Genomic DNA, 20,369 nt, shown 5'->3' with positions numbered 1-20,369 from the left:
AGAAGAAAATGCAAACAAACAAACAAATACCTCCTTCCGTACTCAGGTAATTCCCCACTGATCAAACTCAATCTTCAGCTGCATTAAAGTTCCCTCATTTAAACATTGCAGCTTCTACATAACTGGTTTAGTCCAGTCAGCCTGGTAGCTATTGAGCTCATACAAAGAGAGTGAGGTCACCACACCTAAGCCTAAACTTCAATTAACAAAAGAAAATAAACTCACTCACTTGAACAGTACCTTCCAACTGCCTCTAATTACAAACCACATTAGAGTTAAATACAAAGTTAACACTTCACCTCCCCACTGACAAAACCCCAGAGGTTTGAGCTCAATCTTTGACTGCAATCATTTGTACATGTACAGTTTCAATGTTATCTAACCTGGCCTCCCTTATGTAGGACCTCTCATTTTTCCCACTCAATTGATTTGGCCCTTGAGGTCCCTACTTCCTGATAGTGCAACTTTACAGATTGCCTTTTCAATTGAACGATCAACAACACTAAATTCATAGTTCTCTGAGATGACCTTAAGCTCTTCATCACACCTGAGCTGGTCATACTATTTTTGGAATTCAGTTCCTTTTAGGTTGCTCTTACATCAGTTCCCCAAATGCCTCTGGAGTTCTGTTTTCCTTCTTAGTATCAAAATAAAATGTCCATTTCAGCAAGAATTTTGTCTGTTTATCCTCACATGAATTCTGTGTCCTGCAACAACACTGCTGCAGTACAACAGGCAGAAACACGATGCTACTCCAATTAACTTTAATTCACTTTTTGTTTAGTTTTTGTCCTCAGCCAGGCTTTAATTTGTTCGAAGTGAGGTCATACCCATGAAATCCAATTATTGCTCATTTCCAAAGTTTCCTTTTGAGTTTCACCTTGGATTTAAAAGGATATCTCACAAATACAAGTTCTTCAAAATATGCACAATTGAATATACTTTCCAAATAATTTTTCAACCTTCTCATCCAACGATTTTACTCTCTAGGTCTCTTGTTGATCTCACTAAGCTACACCCCAGTGCTATAGAGACAAATAATTTGTTTGATTCCTTGGTTCTTCTCACATTGAATACTTTTGAAACTCTTCATGAGCAGAACTCTGCCATTTTATGAAGCAGGAGGAGGTACTCCAGCGAATAGAATAGGTCAGCAAGGTACAAAACTATCTGACTGTATCCTGCACAAGCAAGTCTGTAGCAGCACAGGTCAGTTAATGTATTTCAGAAAAGTGCTGAAGATGCAGGTTACCTTTACAAACAGTGTGATGTTCTTTGTGAAGACTGGTTGTCATTCCACTGGCAATAAAGCTCTGACTTTAGCTGTGACTGACCACAGCCCTTAATGTTTTGGGCATCAGATTCCTTCAAACTTCTACATTAGGTCTGCATAACATCAGCCACGAGTCAGTCCATCCTGCTGTCCACCTCTTGCACGAGAGACTGCAGGTCTATGTGTGAATATTTCACAGTTCTTCTCTGAGATGCTACACTTTTACAGTGCCTGACTACTACCCAGTGAATGCTCATGGTCACTGTACCACAAGTGACATTTCAGATGAGGTGGAAAATGCTCTGAGTGAATCAAATGCAAACAAGTTGAGGAAAGAACCTCTACTGTTCTTCCTTTATTGTCTCCAAGTGCTCTAACAAAGATGGCAGTCTTTACAGAGACTAAGCTAAAAATCACACAACACCAGGTTATAGTCCAACAGGTTTAATTGGAAGCACACTAGCTTTCGGAGCGTCGCTCCTTCATCAGGTGATAGTGGAGGGCTCAATCCTAATGCACAGAATTTATAACAAAAATTTACAGTGTGATGTAACTGAAATTATACATTGAAAAATTGATTGTCTGTTAAGTCTTTCATCTGTTTGAATACCATGATAGTTTCACTTCTTTTATGTGTAAATCACAAAACCTTTTTTTTAAAAAATTGCATTCTCAGGTTAGCTGTTAACAATGGTGATAGCTAGACAATACGTTGAAGGTGTTGGCCCCCTGTGTTCTCTGTCTATGCCTTAAGTCTGTGAGGGGGTGCATGTGCGAGTGTGCGAGTGTGTGTGTCTGTAAGGGTGTGTGTGGGTGTTTGTGTGCACGTCTGTGTATATGTGTGTCCGCGTGTATGTGTGTATAGGAGTGCCTGTGTGTGTGTGTGTAGGAGTGTCTGTATGTGTATATAGTACAATGGTGGTCACCTGTAATGTGACATGAACCCAAGGTCCTGGTTCAGGCCCTCCCTATGGGTATCGAACTTAGCTATCAGCCTCTGCTCGGCCACTTTTCGCTGCTGCCTGTCCCGAAGTCCGCCTTGGAGGATGGTCACCCGAAGGTCCGAGGTTGAGTCTCTCATTTACAGAGACTGTACTATATCTGCATTGAACTTTCCATGGATAATTACTGAAAATTCCATGAAGAATTACATTATGTCTTATACAGATTGACTTACCCAGGAAACTGCAATGCACCTCCTTTTGCTGATGAACAGTGTCACTGATTGCATGGAAATTGACGGTTATGGAAGCGATGCAATAACATTTTGTGCTGTCACTTACGATGTTAGAATTTGCAAACGAGAGGTATCCACCATGCCCCTTCTTACAAAGTAAATTTGCCTTTAAAATTGTACACATAATTGGTTTTCATCTTCCATACGGCCTTGTTTACAGTATGAAAACTGTAAAAATTAAAATTACACTTGCTCTGATTTTGAATGTCCTCAATTTGAATGACCAGTGCTCCTGCAGACATAGGTGGAAGTTTAATTCTGATATAAAAAGAGGACAAACAATGCAGGTAAGATCCCAATGCCATCATTCAGGTTACTTCTCTTCATTCTTATACACATCCAGAAATCTTGGACATCACAGGCCAAGGTGTGGTATTCCATTATTATTCCTTCAGAGTGTAATATGTCCCTAAATATCCCCCTTGGAACATATCCTCTAGTTTATCATTAGAAGGGCACAGAGAGTAGCATTTCTAATTCTGTGGCAGAAGCTCTGAATCCAAGTCCACTCCGTGACTTGATAGCCACAGAAGATGCATTCCAGAAGATGATAAATAGGTTGATTTCAAACATACAGACTCTTTCAATACACCGAGATAACAGCCAGTTAATAACGTGAAAGTTTCCTGATTGGGAAAAATCCCACATGTGGTAACTACAATACAACAATCTCCCTGCGGTAAAAGACTATTACCATGGGCTATACTCCTTGATAAGCATCCTCTGCATTTGGATGGACATAGGAACATGGGAAGTAAAGTAGGTCATTAAGCCTATCGAACTTGCCCTGCTATTCAATGTGATCATGGCCATTCAAAATTTTAATGCTGTTACCTATCCCATAACCCTTTACACCACTGGCAATCAGTAATATTTACATAAAACATTCTCAAGCCTATAGTTCAACGAGCAAATCTACACCCTAAATTCTCAAAGACTAAGCTTTCATAGACCTCTGTGGTAGAGAATTCCAAACATTCAGAAACTTCAGAGTAAAAAAAAGTTCCTTTTCTAGACCTAGGTGGTCTCTCATTTTTAAGCTTTGCTGCTTGGTTCTAGACTCCAAAACCAGGGGAAACATCTTACTTGCATTTCCTGTATCTATCCCTTCAGATATTTTGTAAATTTCACCTTTCATTCTTGGAAACACTAGTGAATACAGGTCCAGTTTGTCCAATCTCTCTTCATAGAAAATCCCACCAAAACTACTAAAAGAAGAAGAATCACCCTAATGTAGTATATCCTCCACTGTCCCCTTTGTGTGGTATATCCTGCAGTATCCCTGTTGAGTTGCATATCTTCTGATATTCCCCAACTGCATTATATTTTCTACTATCCTCTTTGGTGTCATATATATTCTAAAATTCTCCTATCACAGTGTGGTCTATCCTCTAAACTCCTATCTATTTAACACATACTCTAAAATCCCCATAACCTCTAGAATCTTCCTTGTGTTGTACCTCCTGTAATACCTCCTGACTACACTTCATTATTTACTTATCCCTCGTGTATATAACCTCTAATATCCCCCTAGTACATTTCATTATCCCTCAAATGGTATTCAAAGCGGTTCTCAGCTACAGTAAGGAGAGGTTGGAAGTTACAGCTTTCTTATTTTCTGAAGTGCCTTTTCATTAAAGATTTCCATTATTTCTTGCTCTTACTGCTGTGAATACTACAAAAAACCTAATTGTCGTAGAAAACTACTGCTGTCTTTCACTCTCAATATTTCTGTTCCTCGCTAACACTCAGCCGACCTGCTAGATTTCCCAGCAAATGGAATTGTGAGCTGTCTATAAACACTCCAGTTGTTTACCTCTCATGAGGCCTAGTTACATAGATTGACTGGGCTTCCTGCTGACTGATTTGTTTAAATGCTTTGTCCACTGCCTACCCAATCTCCACCACTAATTAAAAATCACCTCCATTCATTCACACCGCAATGCATGATGTGCATTGGGAATAGAAGGGCTTGAAGTTGACAAGTAATAAAACTGGAAATGATTATATAGCTAAAAAAGTTCAAAATCAGAATCAAGACACATTTCTTTACACCACTGGACCATCAAGCATTCAAGTGATTGCCTCATCACTGGACCATCAAAAATCTAACAATAATAGCACATCATTGAACAGGAAATGTATGTTCACTAAAATGTCATGGCCACAATGTTTGTAATCACCGGCAGCTCTGACTCTCTGCTTTCATGATAGTATTGTCGAGAAGAACATTAATCAGTGCAGTGCACTGCTGCTTTCTGAAGAGGTACAGGCACTACCAAATTCAAAATAATTTAACTGTGGCAAAAGTTAAAAATGTTACAAATGTTACAAAATGTTAAAAATGTTAAAAATGTTACAAAAGTTACAAATATTCAGTGACTTCTGTGACTTCAGACTATCATAATGCACTTCATAGAAGTGAAATACTTTTGCAGGGTGGTCTTTGCCATAATGTAGGGAAAATGATAGTCTGAAGTCACAGAAGTCACTGAATATTTGTTTTGTCATTTTTAAATTGTGCATGCAACAACGTTGTACAAATAGTAGTGAGATGGGCAATGAGCTAATCTGTTTTGGTGGAGTTTGTTGAGAGGTCGATATTGTCTATGTCTTCAAGTGGCGCTATGGGTTCTTTTACATCTTCTGAGTAGACATAGGAGCTTTGCTTAACATGTCATTCAGAAGACTGCACCACCATCATTTCACTTTCTCTTATTTCTGTGTGGCAGGGCCAGTTGAGGCTAAGGCCAAGAGGCTGCTTCTCTCTGTTCCCCCTGGGTGTAAACAGGCAGCAGTGGGTTTGTTCTCTCCCTTGCCTGATTTTCAATCCCTTCCTCACATTAATTTCCATTGAGACCATCCCTACAAGTCATGGGTTATGTGTGCTTCAGTTGTCAGAAAAACACAAAAAGTCCATTTGTGTTTTTAAAGCATTTCTCAAGCATACCAGTTTCATAACTCATTGAAAATCCGGTCATGGGAAATTAACTTTGGCTGAGGATACCTCAGCTGGACATTACCAGTGATCCAGGCACTGGCTTAATGTTTCATTCATAATCTGGTTTGCAGTTGACTGATCAAATTCTCAGTGATGAAAAATAATCCTTAAAAAGCATGCAGTGACTAATGCTGCAGAGAGAAACAAACCTTGGGAAAGGCAAGGATTAATTTTTTTCAAATATCAAGATAAATCATGTGCATAATTGCCCAAGAATTAAAAAAAATACCAGAATTGGAATTGATATTGTTTATATAACTAACCCATGGAATGTGACAAATAAGTGTGGGAAATTGGCATCGTTGGTTAAAATAACAAATGTTGGACCATGTGCAATAGGACACCCTGAAATGATCAATCATTCCTGATGTTTATTATTCTGAGATTTTACTTGCTTAGTAATTTGGAATTATCACTTCCTACGGATGTGCTAACAAACTGCACTGGCAATTCTTATACAAGATTACATGAAACAGAAAGGCTGCCAAAGGCTTTACAAGTCACTTGAGCAGAGCAAGCTACTGTAAATGTCGGGAGCACCCTGCCTTCTAAGTGTCTTCACCCTTCATTTGCTTTGCTCTTTCAAATCCAGACAGAACATTAATAAATATTTAATTGCATTATAGTGAATGTTTAAACTGCGAATGAAAATGGGGGAGGGGGTAACTTTGACCTGCTGATGAGAACTGGATGCAGTACACTTGTACGTACTGGTGCAGGTAGTCTGAGGGTTTGTATGAAATTGGGTCTTGGGCCTCACTAAAATCAGAATGGTGAGAAGCAGGCCCAATATGCATCCCCACGCACAGCAGATATGACTAGCATGATCAATCGTCAAGTCAACCTAGACCGGGGATTATGATGACTGGCGAATTGGGAGAGCTGTCATGCTCCTCCTGGCTTCACAGAATACATGCCATTCAAAAATTGTTCCTTTCACAACTTGGCTTTCATTGGCAGTCTCTGGAGCAGCTATACAATCTTGTACCCAATGCCTACTCTCCCTGTTTGGTAGCTAACTTTGCAAAGGGAGCCTTCATCTATCATTAGTCTGCTCATTTATAAATTTGTTTAGGCATTTCATTGGTCATTAGTTTAGAAATGGAAACATTGCCTGTGTAGATTGGGTACTGGCAATCCCAAAATTGATGCTTGGTTCTTGTATTCTGCCTGGCTGCCCAATACATACCTGGCCACTATACAATACCACACTACCTTGCCTCCAGATATTCCTTTCCATCTCAGTCAAAGGAGAGAAAATTCAGGTCGATGCGTTACTGCCTTTTTTATGACCTCCCATTGCCACTGACCCATATTAAAGTTAACCTCAAGTCTATCTCTTCATAATTTAAGATGAAAGGCTTTGGTTGATTTTGTGGCTCTTTCATTTTTGAGTTAATAATTTGCGCGTCCAAGCTCTACTCATTCGCTTGCCAAGATTTTACATGCAGTTAGGCTGACTGACCATTGCAATGCTGCAGATCAAGTGCTGGATTTTTAAAAAGTGTGTCCAATAGCTGAGGCATGAAACCAAATTCCTGTCTACTTATTCCAGTGGCTCCGGTCAGCATTAAGGATCCCATTGTCATGGTTTGAAAGGAGATCTGTTCATATCCCTAACGTGGTCTTGCTCAGTGAAAAAAAACTTCATGTGTTTGAATTCCTAGTAATGGATACTGAATTTTAAAATTATTCACTGTTGTGATTAGAATGTTTCTGAGCAACACAGTAAGGTGAGACAGAAATGTAAGCTTTTCTCTTTGGTTTTGTTTTCCATCAATAAGGCAGTTCACTCTTGCTTGCATGAAAGTAAGTTCTGCTCCTTAGTGCAATGACAGATCATACACAATTGATGCTGATTCACGTTCACTGTATCTCCCTCGATATATGTGACAATAAATCATTCATTCAAATCATTCAATATGCTGTGCACTTCATCGCTGCACAAAACAGCAGGTCTGTACAAGCAGACAAAATGCAGAACACTCAAATGGACACAATTTGCAGTCCAGCTTAAGAAAGGCATAAAATCAAAAGAGTCAGGAAAATGAAAACAATATCATTTCACCATCTCACTGTTGTATTAGGCAAGGGCAGAACTGAAAATAGCGAGAACTGTTTCAGATAAATTTTTATTGATCAGGAGAGTACTTCAATGAAACAAAAAATACCAAATTGTTCCCTTTTATTGTGTACAATTTTACATATTTACAATATATTTATATTAAGGATTGGATCAACGGCATCCATCTTTGTAACCTCTCTGAGAGAAAGTACATTTCTGGACGACCAAGTGTTCCTATCATTGTAAAGTTGAACAATTAACTAACTAAACTGTTACCTTATACAATATGAATGTAATTTAGTGGCTGTGCCATGTCCATCCAAAACCGAAAATATTGTTGGATTGTCTGAAGAGTAATGTGTAGGGGATTCTCCTCAATAATAATGCTTAACAAGACCTGGTGTTACATTTGGATCAGTAGCATTGCTGGAGACAGCATTAGGGAGGTTGGTGGATCTACGAGTGGGACTCATGATGGCGATAGCCATTCTTTGCATGGCTATCTCAGTGCCCCATAGTGGGAAGGCAACTTGCACCAGGTTCCTCTACATGTTCCTGATGTGTCTGAACTGGTCCTATCATGATGTCACTCAGTCCCAGCAGTTGATTTAATGTTCTATTTGCAAATTTAAATCATCCAGTTTTATTCAAAGTTCTGTCACTCACTGATTACTCACCAAAATTAATGCTGGGAGGGGGTGCTCAGTATTAGTGTTCTGTAAACAGCCAGACAACAACTTACAATATCTGACTTAGTTCTGCTTTGGCTGAGCATCAAGTGCTGCATTTTGAGATCTCAGAGGATGCAGGAACTGCTGCCTAAGTGAAAGGGGCTGTAGTTGTCTCTTCATTTGCAGCATGGAGCTGTTTCGAGGGGGAAGCTCTGTAATGAGTTAGGAGTGTGAGGGTGCTACATAGAAGACTCTGCCCTCCAATGATTGGGTAGAAGCAGTTTTCATATTGCACCTGTCCCAGGAGGTTCAATAGGGGATGGTCACAGACTGGGTCACCTTGTACAACCCGATCTGGAGTGTCCAACCAGGGTGGGCTGAGTCCTGTGAGTGGCAATGAAGGTCACTGGTGCTTTAACCACTTAAGTGCTCTGGTCCTTCCAGATGGGAGCCTCTCGAACACATCTCACTAAACTGTTCATCAGTGTAATTGGGAAAGCTTACTATGATCATCAGCCAGAACAGAACGACACCTTCTCATTCAGGAAGGTCAAGGGAAGGATGAAAAACATGAAAAGTTACATGGCTTTGTCAGAATGGTGGGGTTCTGGAAGATATTTGGAGCTACTGTTGACACTCATACAACTCGATTGTCGATTTTAGGAGCTGCAGGGATTACCATTCGATCCATGTGCAGCTGGTATGTGACATGCCAAGTATATCATATTGGCGAATGCTCTGTAAGCTAGCAGCTGCTATGATACTGATCCTGCACCAGTCAGCTCTACCCGCCATCTTCTACTGAAGCCAGAAAATCGCTGTTTGGAGACAACGGTGACCCTTTCTACATGTGACAGAAGACCATGCCGTTCTCCAGCTCACCACACAGGGAGAGTGTATGGAAGCCACAAATTAACTCATAACATCATTGGGCAGCCAACTGGACAGCTGCTAGAAAATGCTCACGACTGAAACCACTCAGGGAGAGCCCTACTGGATATTCCAGAACATGATTCAAAGTTTTTGATGGTGTGCTGCAATCCCCATCACATTGTGATGACCTCAGTGCAGCCATTGCTTCAAGGCATCTGGAGGTCATCTTGAGAGGAGGGTGAGGAGAAGGAGGATGAATGGGAAGCAAGGAAGAGATGCCCTGAACCCCTATGACTTGGCCAGGCTGTCAGAGAATGCAGCATCAGATTCTGTTTGCAATGACATAAAAATAGAGAGTGCTGAAAATTCTTAGCACGCCAGGCAGTAACTGGGAAGCAAAACACTATTATAGCTTTCAGGTCAGTGATGTTTTAATAGAATAGGCCTACCTGCGGATTTCACTTTGTGCCAGATATCAGGCTGAGGGGGAGGATCACACAATTTCTAACTCATTAACTGAGGAGAGTCGGAATCATTTAGAAGATTTGTAATTCCAAACCGATTGAGATGACCCACCACAGTGCCAACTACATCAAATTTGATATCTCATTGTTAAAATTCAAAGAGACAGCAACGGATGGGAGGGTGTTATGATATTAATGATTGCAACATTTCCTCGGTTCACGGATAATCATTGCAAGATATTTTACTGTCATGATGTTATGCCTTTAAGACGAGGAGTCCCAAAAATAGGTTCCCTGTGCTGTTATATTAGTCATCTGGAAACTACAATATAAAATGTCGAGATCACATTTCAAGCCTGATGCTGGTGTAGAGCAGGAAAGTGATGTCATTTTTTTTTGCAACAAGATATTTTAATGAACTGAGGTCCAATGCTTTCATCCTGCTGACTTCAGCAAAATACAATCATTAGCCAAGTTCCACATGAACGTTAGTAAAATTGGCTCAAAGTTACGTTTAATTATTACTTTCATTGCAGACCTTTTAATTTATATTGATTCTGGTTTGAAAGGACTAGCATAACTGAGTCCTACATGTCTTACACCATGTCTGCTTGCAATATGAATATAATCACTGTCTTCAATTTATTTGATAACAAATAAAATATTACATCCTTTTACAGTCCTGCAAATAACATTTTTTCTCAAGCAGATACATAATTATGCCTATAATTTTGTAATTCTTGTGAATGACAATATGGTTGCAATGTTTTGATCTGAAACATTTAATGTAAAATATAATGTTAGAAAATAAACTCTTAATACTGCCTTCTTCTTCTTTTTGGCTTTCCAGTGTGTATCAATCTCTGTAATGTGCTGGAGGGGTACAAAATCCACAACTGCCCTACCGAGGCACAGTGTACAATGCTTTAGAAGCAGTGCACGCCTTGTGATTGAGGTCAATGACAATGGTGAACAGATTACTCAATTTGTTCAATGTAGGTAACTGCCAATGAAAAGGATAGCCAATCCACACAGTGTGAGCTGTATCTGCTGCTGTTTCACATATGACACCAATGTTATTTATTAACCCTAATCCTCACTTGCTTAGGCTGTAAACTTCCTAGCATCGGAAACTGAAAGATTATCAGGATTAAAGATATGAAGCTGGGTGATGGAAAACATTTTTGTTTATTATCCTGTAAAGGAAATTTAATGAAGGTGCACTGTTTAATCAGTCACTGTGGGTCAGGCAGAGATTGAGGTCAGGTTATATAAATTAACAATAAAACCTTCCGAGCTGAAATGTAAACATAAACACTTGTAAAATTTAACAGAGGCTGCAAAAATATTGACAGTCTCCTGTCATGTTCAAAGTAAATTTAAGAACAGTTTAAATGGAAGAAGCTAACACAATTTGCATCAATACCTGAGCTTGACTAAACAATCGGAATTGTCGAGGGAATTCTTCAAAGGTTTGGTAAAGGTGAGGAGGCCTATCACCAATTATCACCATTATCCCCACCTTCACCCCCAAACATTAGTGCTTCCAGACAAAGAATCCTCTGGTGCATTCATTGTGGCACCAATCTCTTAAATCGAGATTTCACTTCGAATCTACTCAGAGGTGGGCGGCACAGTGGCACAGTGGTTAGCACTGCTGCCTCACAGCGCCAGAGACCCGGGTTCAGTTCCCGCCTCAGGCGACTGACTGTGTGGAGTTTGCACATTCTCCCCGTGTCTCCGTGGGTTTCCTCCGGGTGCTCCGGTTTCCTCCCACAGTCCAAAGATGTGCAGGTCAGGTGAATTGGCCATGCTAAATTGCCCGTAGTGTTAGGTAAGGGGTAAATATAGGGGTATGAGTGGATTACGCTTCAGCGGGTCGGTGTGGACTTGTTGGGCCGAAGGGCCTGTTTCCACACTGTAAGTAATCTAATCTAATTAGCAAAAAAAAAGATCCATTCCAAATCCATGATTCTACTTGTATCCTGCTTCCTGACATCGATGCAACGTCACTAGTGTGAACTTGTACGTGCAGTTAGCAGGTGGATATCTCTCAAATTCTGAGGGGAGGAGCATTTACAGAAATCCATGGAGGTGTCTATCAGACAAGGGAGTCCTGACGTAGTAAGTCAATGCAGCCTCCCAGACCATTCTAAGGATTGGTCACAGTCAGGCGTCCAGTCAGGGTGATCTCAGTCAGTAATGTTTGTAGTTTGGGGAGTGTGTCACAGTCTGTGAGTACACAGCATCCAGTTCAGGTGATGGGGATAACATTGTCGGGGAGTTGTACAGCCCCCACTAAGGACACGTGGCCAGGAGCTGTCTGGTTAGGGTCACTCAAGGGGGTGGGGGGATGTGGAAAAACAAAGAGGTGAGTTGTTGCTATGGGAAACAGACTTGGGGACCTGTGCTTCGGGATGGGATCTTCAAGTTGGGAGGAATTGAGAAACAGGCTACTAGACTAGATGGGATTCAGGTTCTTAAGGAGGAGGTGTTAGAGATCCTGGAAAGTGTGAAAATAGATAAATCCCCTGTGCCAGATGGATTTATCCTAGGATTCTCTGAGAAGCCAGGGAGGAGATTGCTAAGCCTTTCGCTTTGACCATTATGTTGTCATTGTCTACAGAAATAGTACCTGAAGACTGAAGGATAGCAAATGTTTGTTCCCTAGTTCAAGAAGGGGAGTAGAGACAATCCTAGTAATTATAGACCAGTGAGCCTTATTTCAGTTGTGGGTAAAATGTTGGAAAAGGTTATAGGAGATACGATTTATAATTATCTGGAAAGGAATAAGTTAGTTAGGGATAGTCTACACAGTTTTGTAGGTTGTGCCCCACAAATCCTACTGTGTTCTTTGAGAAGGTGACCAAACAGGTCGATGAGGGTAAAGCCATTGATGTGGTGTATATGGATTTCAGAAAGGCTTTTGATAAGGTTCACCATGGTAGGCTACTGTACAAATACGGAGGTATGGGATTGAGGGCGATTTAGCTGTTTGGATCAGAAATTGGCTAGCTGAAAGAAGACGGAGGGTGGTGCACTGCAAGGATCTGTTTTGGGGACACTGCTGTTTGTCATTTTTATAAACGACCTAGATGATGGCGTAGAAGGGTTAGGAAATTTGTGGACGACACTAAGGTCGGTACAGATGTGGATAGTGCCGAAGGATGTTGTAGATTACAGAGGGACATAGAGAAGCTGCAAAGCTGGGCTGAGAGGTGGCAAATGGAGTTTAATGCAGAAAAGTGTGAGGTGATTCACTTTGGAAGGAGTAACAGGAATACAGAGTACATGGTAAGATTCTTGGTGGTGTCGATGAGCAGAGAGATCTCGTTGTCTATGTGCATAGATCCCTCAAAGTTGCCACCCAGGTTGATAGGGCTATTAAGAAGGCATATGGTATGTTAGCTTTTATTAGTAGATGGATCAAGTTTCAGAACCAGGAGGTCATGTTGTGGCTGTGCAAAACTCTGATGTGGCCGCACTTGGGAGTATTGTGTGCAGTTCTGGTCACCACTTATAGGAAGGAAGTTAGGAAAGTGTTCAGAGCAGATTTATTCGGATGTTGCCTCGTATGGAGGGACGGTCTTAGAGGAAAGTTTGAGGGACTTGAAGCTGTTTTCAATAACAAGAGACAAGAAGGTTGAGAGGTGACTTAATTGAGACATATAAGATAATCAGTAGGTTACATAAGGTGGGCAGTGAGAGCCTTTTTCCTCAGATGGTGATGGCTAGCAGAAGGGGGCATAGCTTCAAATTGAGGAGTGACAGATATAGGACAGCCTTCTGGGACAGGTTGTTTCTTTACTCAGAGAGTGGTAGGGGAGTGGAACGCACTGCCTGCAACAGTTGTAAACTTGCCAACTTTATGGGCATTTAATTGGTCATTGGATAGGCATATGGACAAGATTGGAATAGTGCAGGATAGATGGGCTTCAGATTGGTTTCACAGGGCTGAAGGGCCTGTACTGCGCTGTAATATTCTATGTTTCAATGAGGCTCTTCAGTCTCTCGAAATGTGGCACCTTCTAACTTATTTCTCTTGGTTCCCTCATGTTCTCTGAATCAACTTCAGTGGTACAGTCTAATTTATCTCAGTTTGTGAAGAAAAAAACTGATAGATGAGATGAAAGTGTGAGTCATCATTGGCCCCTATATTTGTGGGAGAGTAGGATTGTTGTGAAATTAATCCCCACCACAGCTCACCATGGTGTAAAATCCGTCAGATAGATTTGCCACTACCAAATTTGCTCATCTATCAGTTTGACTATAAGAAGAAATTGGTATAACAACTCTACTGGAAAACTGAACAGAATAATAGATTATTTAACTACAAAACAGTAAATAATCCAATGCAGTAATATCCCATAAGCACATCATTGGCAAATGCATATTCAGTAAAATAGCATGTCTCACATCTAATTCTCCAGTTCAGGAGGAAAAACATCAGGAGAAAACTCTGAGAGACAGAGTAGCACAGGAAGATAGACAATAGACAATAGGTGCAGGAGTAGGCCATTCTGCCCTTCGAGCCAGCACCACCATTCATCATGATCATGATCATCCTCAATCAGTATCCTGTTCCTGCCTTATCCCCATAACCCTTGATTCCTTAAGAGCTCTATGCAACTCTTTCTGGAAAGTATCCAGAGACTTGGCCTCCACAGCCTTCTGGGGCAGAGCATTCCATACACCCACCACTCTCTGGGTGAAGAAGTTTCTCCTCAACTCTGTTCTAAGTGGCCTACCCCTTATTTTTAAACTGTGTCCTCTGGTTCGGGACTCACCCATCAGTGGAAACATGCTTCCTGCCTCCAGAGTGTCCAATCCTTTAATAATCTTATACGTCTCAATCAGATCCCCTCTCAGCCTTCTAAACTCCAGGGTATACAAGCCCAGTCACTCCAACGTTTCAGCGTAAGATAGTCCTGCCATTCCGGGAATTGACCTCGTGAACCTACGCTGCACTCCCTCAATAGCCAGAATGTCTTTCCTCAAATTTGGAGACCAAAACAGTGCACAATATTCCAGATGTGGTCTCACCAGGGCCCTGTACAGCTGCAGAAGACATGTTTGCTTCTATACTCAATTCCTCTTGTTATGAAGGCCAGCATGCTATTAGCTTTCTTCATTGCCTGCTGTACCTGCATGCTTGCTTTCATTGACTGATGTACAAGACTGAAGGGGAAAGTGAGGACTGCAGATGCTGGAGATCAGAGCTGAAAATGTGTTGCTGGAAAAGCACAGCAAGTCAGGCAGCATCCAAGGCACAGGAAAATCGACGTTTCGGGGATTCCTGAAGAAGGGCTCATGCCCGAAACGTCGATTCTCCTGTTCCTTGGATGCTGCCTGACCTGCTGTGCTTTTCCAGCAACACATTTTCAGCTCTGATGTACAAGAACACCTAGATCTCGTTGTACTGCCTCTTTACCTAACTTGATTCCATTTAGGTAGTAATCTTCCTTCCTGTTCTTGCCACCAAAGTGGATAACCACACATTCATCCACATTAAACTGCATCTGCCACACATCCGTCCACTCATCTAGCCTGTCCAGGTCACCCTGTATTCTCCTAACATCCTCCTCACATTTCACCCTGCCACCCAGCTTTGTGTCATTAGCAAATTTGCTAATATTACTTTTAATACCTTCATCTATATCATTAATGTACCTTGTAAAAAGCTGCGGTCCCAGCAGTGTTCCCTGCGGTACCCCACTGGTCACTGCCTGCCATTCCGAAAGGGAGCCGTTTATCACTACTCTTTGTTTCCTGTCAGCCAACCAATTTGCAATTCATTTTGCCCCTAATACCATGTGCCCTGATTTTGCTCATTAACCTCCTATGTGGGACTTTATCAAAGGCTTTCTGAAAGTCCAGGTATACTACATCCACTGGATCTCCCTTGTCCATCTTCAGAGTTACATCCTCAAAAAATTCCAGAAGATTAGTCAAGCATGATTTCCCCTTCATAAATCCATGCTGACTCTGACCTATCCTGTTACTGCTATCCAGATGTGTTGTAATTTCGTCCTTTATAATTGACTCCAGCACTTTTCCCACCGCTGAGGTCAGACTAACTGGTCTATAATTCTCTGTTTTCACTCTCTCTCCTTTCTTAAAAAGTGGGACAACATTAGCCACCCTCCAATCCACAGGTACTGATCTTGAATCTATAGAATATTGGAAAATAATCACCAATGCATCCACAATTTCTAGAGCCACCTCCTTCAGTACCCTGGGATGTAGACCATCAGGTCCCGGGGACTTATCAGCCTTCAGACCTAACAGACTCTCCAATACCATTTCCTGCCTAATATAAATTCCCTGCAGTTCAGGTCCTTCAGCCACTATTACATCTGGGAGATTGCTCGTGTCTTCCCCAGTGAAGACAGATCTAAAGTACCAATTCAACTCTTCTGCCATTTCTTTGTTCCCCATAATAAATTCACCTGTTTCTGTCTTCAAGGGCCCAATTTTAGTGTTAACCATTTTTTAAATTTTCACATACCTAAAAAAGTCTTTACTATCCTCCTTTATATTTTTGGCCAGTTTACCTTCGTACCTTATTTTTTCTTTGCGTATTTCCTTTTTAGCAATCCTCTGTTGTTCTTTAAAAGCTTCCCAGTCCTCCGATTTCCCACTTATCTTTGCTATGTTATACTTTTTCCCTTTTGTCTTTATATGGTCCTTAACTTCCCTTGTCAACCACGGCCACCCCGGCCTCCCATTAGGATTTTTCTTCCTTTTTGGAATGAACTGATCCTGCATCTTCTGCATTACACCCAGAAATACCTGCCATTGTTGCTCCACTGCCATCCCTGCTAGGGTATTGCACCATTGAACTTTGGCCAGCTCCTCCCTCATAGCTCCATAGTTCCCCTTATTCAACTGAAATATTGTCACTTCCGATTCTACCCTCTCCCTTTCAAACTGCAGATTAAAGCTTACTGTATTGTGGTCACTACCTCCTAATGGCTCCTTTACTTCGAGGTCCCTGATCAAATCTGGTTCATTGCAGAACACCAGATCCAGAATTGCCTTTTCCCTGGTAGGCTCTAGCACAAGCTGTTCTAAGAATCCATCTCGGAGGCACTCCACAAACCCCCTTTCTTGGGGTCCAGTACCATCCTGATTCTCCCAGTCTACCTGCATGTTGAAATCCCCCATAACAACTGTAGTAATATCTTTGCGACAGGCCAATTTCAGCTCCTTATTCAACTTACACACTACATCCAGGCTACTGTTTGGGGACCTGTGGATAACTCCCATTAGGGTCTTTCTACCCTTAGAATTTCTCAGCTCTATCTATACTGACTCTACATCCCCTGATTCTAGGTCCCCCCGTGCAAGGGACTGAATATTATTCCTTACCAACAGGGCCACCCCACTCCCTCTGCCAGTCAGTCTGTCCTTACAATAGCACGTATAGCCTTGAATATTCATTTCCCAGGCCCTGTCCATTTGAAGCCATGTACAACAGCTTTGAAACCCAGCTTCAAGACCCCAGCAACTGCTATTGAAAAACTAAAATCCTGGTTCTGGGGGAGCTTGATCCCATCCATTCAGGCTCCTTCTGTTGTACCAACTTCAAAAAAATCCCAAGGCCGAATTATGATCAGCTCGGCACCTCTCCCTTAAAACCCTTCTTCAAAATGGGACAAAATGCACCTCTTAAAGCCATAGTATCATCACAAGGGTTCCCAGCTGACAAATGAGGTGCTCTTCTGTCAGTGCTGAGCTTTGCTGGAGCACTGCAGCAAGCTCATGACAGAGATATTGGTTATGGATCACGATGGTGTGTTGAAGTGGCAGGCAACTGGAAGCTCAGGGTCTTGTTTTGGATAGATCAGAGGTGTTCTGTGAAGCGGTCACCCAGTCTATGCCTTGTTTCCCCAATGTAGAGGAGGCCACATTGTGAGGAGTGAATGCAGTAGACTAGATTGAGTGAAGTGCAGATAAAGGTATGTTTGTGCCCTTGGACACTGAGGAGGGAGGAAGTGAATCGGGCAGGTGCTGCAAGGTCCAAAACTGTTCTCTTACCCAAGTCCATGTAACAGGAGGAGGGAGTGCATGGAACTCATGGTAAACAATCCTGGAATTGTATGTAGGAACTCAGAGATAGCTTCAGCCTGATCTCACCTTCCTCCACTATCATTCCCTTAGTCTTCCATGTCATTATTATTCATAGCTTCACTTCAATGCTGCTTGCATTCCTCACCAACCCCTTACTATTGCATTCCGAATTCACTCACATGTCTCAGCAAAGGGGAAGAAGCTAGGAATGGATGAATATTACCATTTAGGAGGGAGGAATCTGGAGACAGGTTGCAGCCTTCTGCCTGTGTGGAATATCAGGCACATCTTCCCCTGCTACTCTGTCCCTCAGAGTTTTCGCCTGATGTTTTTCCTCCTGAACCAAAGAATTGGATGTGAGACATTCTACTTTACTGAATATGCCTTTGCCAAGCGTGTGTTATGGGATATTACTACATTGTATTAGTTACTGTTTAGTAGTTAAATAATCTGTTATTCTGTTTAGTTTTCCAGTAGAGTTGTTATTCTAATTTCTTCTTGTAGTTGAACTGATAGATGAGCAAATTTGGTAGTGGCAAATCTATCTGACGGATTTTACACCATGGTGAGCTGTGGTGGGGATTAATTTCACAACAACCCTACTCTCCCACAAATATAGGGGCCAATGATGACTCACACTTTCATCTCATCTATCAGTTTTTTTCTTCACAAACTGAGATAAATTAGACTGTACCACTGAAGTTGATTCAGAGAACATGAGGGAACCAAGAGAAATGAGTTAGAAGGTGCCACATTTCGAGAGACTGAAGAGCCTCATAGAAACATAGAATATTACAGGGAGGATGTGATCGGTACCTATGTAGCATGTCCTGAGATTTTGGCGCCTGGTGTTGGACATAGAGATACTTTGGAGCGAGCAGCAATCTCAAGCTGTCAGTAATCCACACTGACTTCCACGTCAACAATTCTCAGCATCTAGCTTGCTCACAGTGGGTGGTAGGACAGGAAGCTGCATATTAATTAACTAAGTGGGACCTTTCAAAGGTTGTCACAGTGTTCTGTTCTGCCATATTGCTGCTCAGGCCATGAAGATAAAATCACCATTCAACCATTACACTATAACATCACCTGTCAGCTGATCCTGATCCTGGAGACGTCCAGTCACAGTACAAAAGAAACTGTGTAAGATCAAGGGAACCCAAACACAAGAAAACAACAGTACTTCAATTACCTCAAATGTAAAACTTGTCTTCTTCAAGATTCAGTGAAATGAATCAACCATTGGGTAAGGTCCAACTCCCTAAAGTCACAGCAGGCTGTTAATTCCTGAGCCACTTGTAAATCTGTAATAAATTTACTTGAAATTTGGCCACCACAGATTAAAAACAGAGTAATACACTACTTATTGCAACCAATTAGTGGCAGTAAAATCAGATCCACACTCAATTGAAAGTGAGAAGTTAAGGCCTCCACACATATATAAGGCAGAGCATTTATGGAGATGCTGAATGAGGAACTCTGCAATGCCAGGGCAGCAGAGGTCCTGCTGTTGCATTTTATCTGTACATCACTGTTATCATCTTGTAAACTCCCACCTTGTCTTGTGGTAAAGTAACATCTCTACCTCTGAGGCAGAGGCTCTGGATCAACATCCCACTTCAGGACTTGATAGTCAAAAAAGATGCATCATAACTTGGCCAAGGGCAGGTGATAATGGAGGGAGCTATTCTCCACCAGCTCATGTGATAGAAAATGGTTGGAATCTCCAGCTTCAGGCTATAATATCCACGTACAGTAAAATGATTTTGGAGCAAACGCGTGTGTTGGTTTCAGTCAGGGGTTGGGTGACTGGTGCCACAAACATAAAGTTTGATCCCTGTCCCCATCCCGAGATGGATTCAGGACCTGCTTCCTGACCCTATTCATGGGAAAGGTCACGGCACTATGGCACAGAGGCTACAAGAAAGATGGCCGCTGTCCCCCTTCTCTCCAGGTCATTAAATAAAGGGACAATGATCTTACAAGGAGCGGCAAATGTGAACAAGTAGATATGCTTGCAAATACTCACTTCATCAATCCAACTCATTGGTACATTGGTCCTATATTGGGGTAGTCAGTGAGGTGGAGAACTCCACAATGAGAAGCAGCAGATACTGGAGCAGTGACCTTTCTGTAATTTTGTTATGCAGTCAGATATGAGAACTTCAGAAGCCCAGCAAGAAAAACTGCAGGTTCTAGTCTCTGCTTCCAGCCTCCAACAGTCTGCTCTTGATAATGTGGCCGTGTCCTGTGACATTGCATCTGACCCTCATCGATTTGGGAGCAAGTTGGAGATTAAATGGCCAACCATACACACATGCAATCCAACTTGCACAAATTTATGGATCAAGTGGATTGAGGCTTTTTATCTTGTTGTCTGCGCTTCCTCAGACTACTGCAATCAATGAGCAACAGCCACATGGGAGTGGAAAAGGCATGATGGGAGCAATACATGTCAACTGCTTTCAGGATGCCAGCACACTTACCTTCCGGCTGGTCTCACCCCATGTTACCCTGGTGCCAGCAATCTGCTGGACTAAGCATGCAGTGCATGAATTTCAGCAGTCTCCAGTCAGTCCCTCACAGGCACAAATGCCCAGGACAGAATAGTTATAACCATCTTAGAGTCCTGAGGTAGGGAACAGCAGAATTCCAACTGCTTTGTTCAGTCATCATAGGAATAAAGTAGTAAGCCTTCCTCAAAGAAGAACA

The sequence above is a fragment of the Chiloscyllium plagiosum genome, chromosome 31 (genome assembly GCF_004010195.1).
Source record: "Chiloscyllium plagiosum isolate BGI_BamShark_2017 chromosome 31, ASM401019v2, whole genome shotgun sequence".
NCBI lineage: Eukaryota > Metazoa > Chordata > Chondrichthyes > Orectolobiformes > Hemiscylliidae > Chiloscyllium > Chiloscyllium plagiosum.
Note: the sequence above shows the minus strand (reverse complement) of the source record.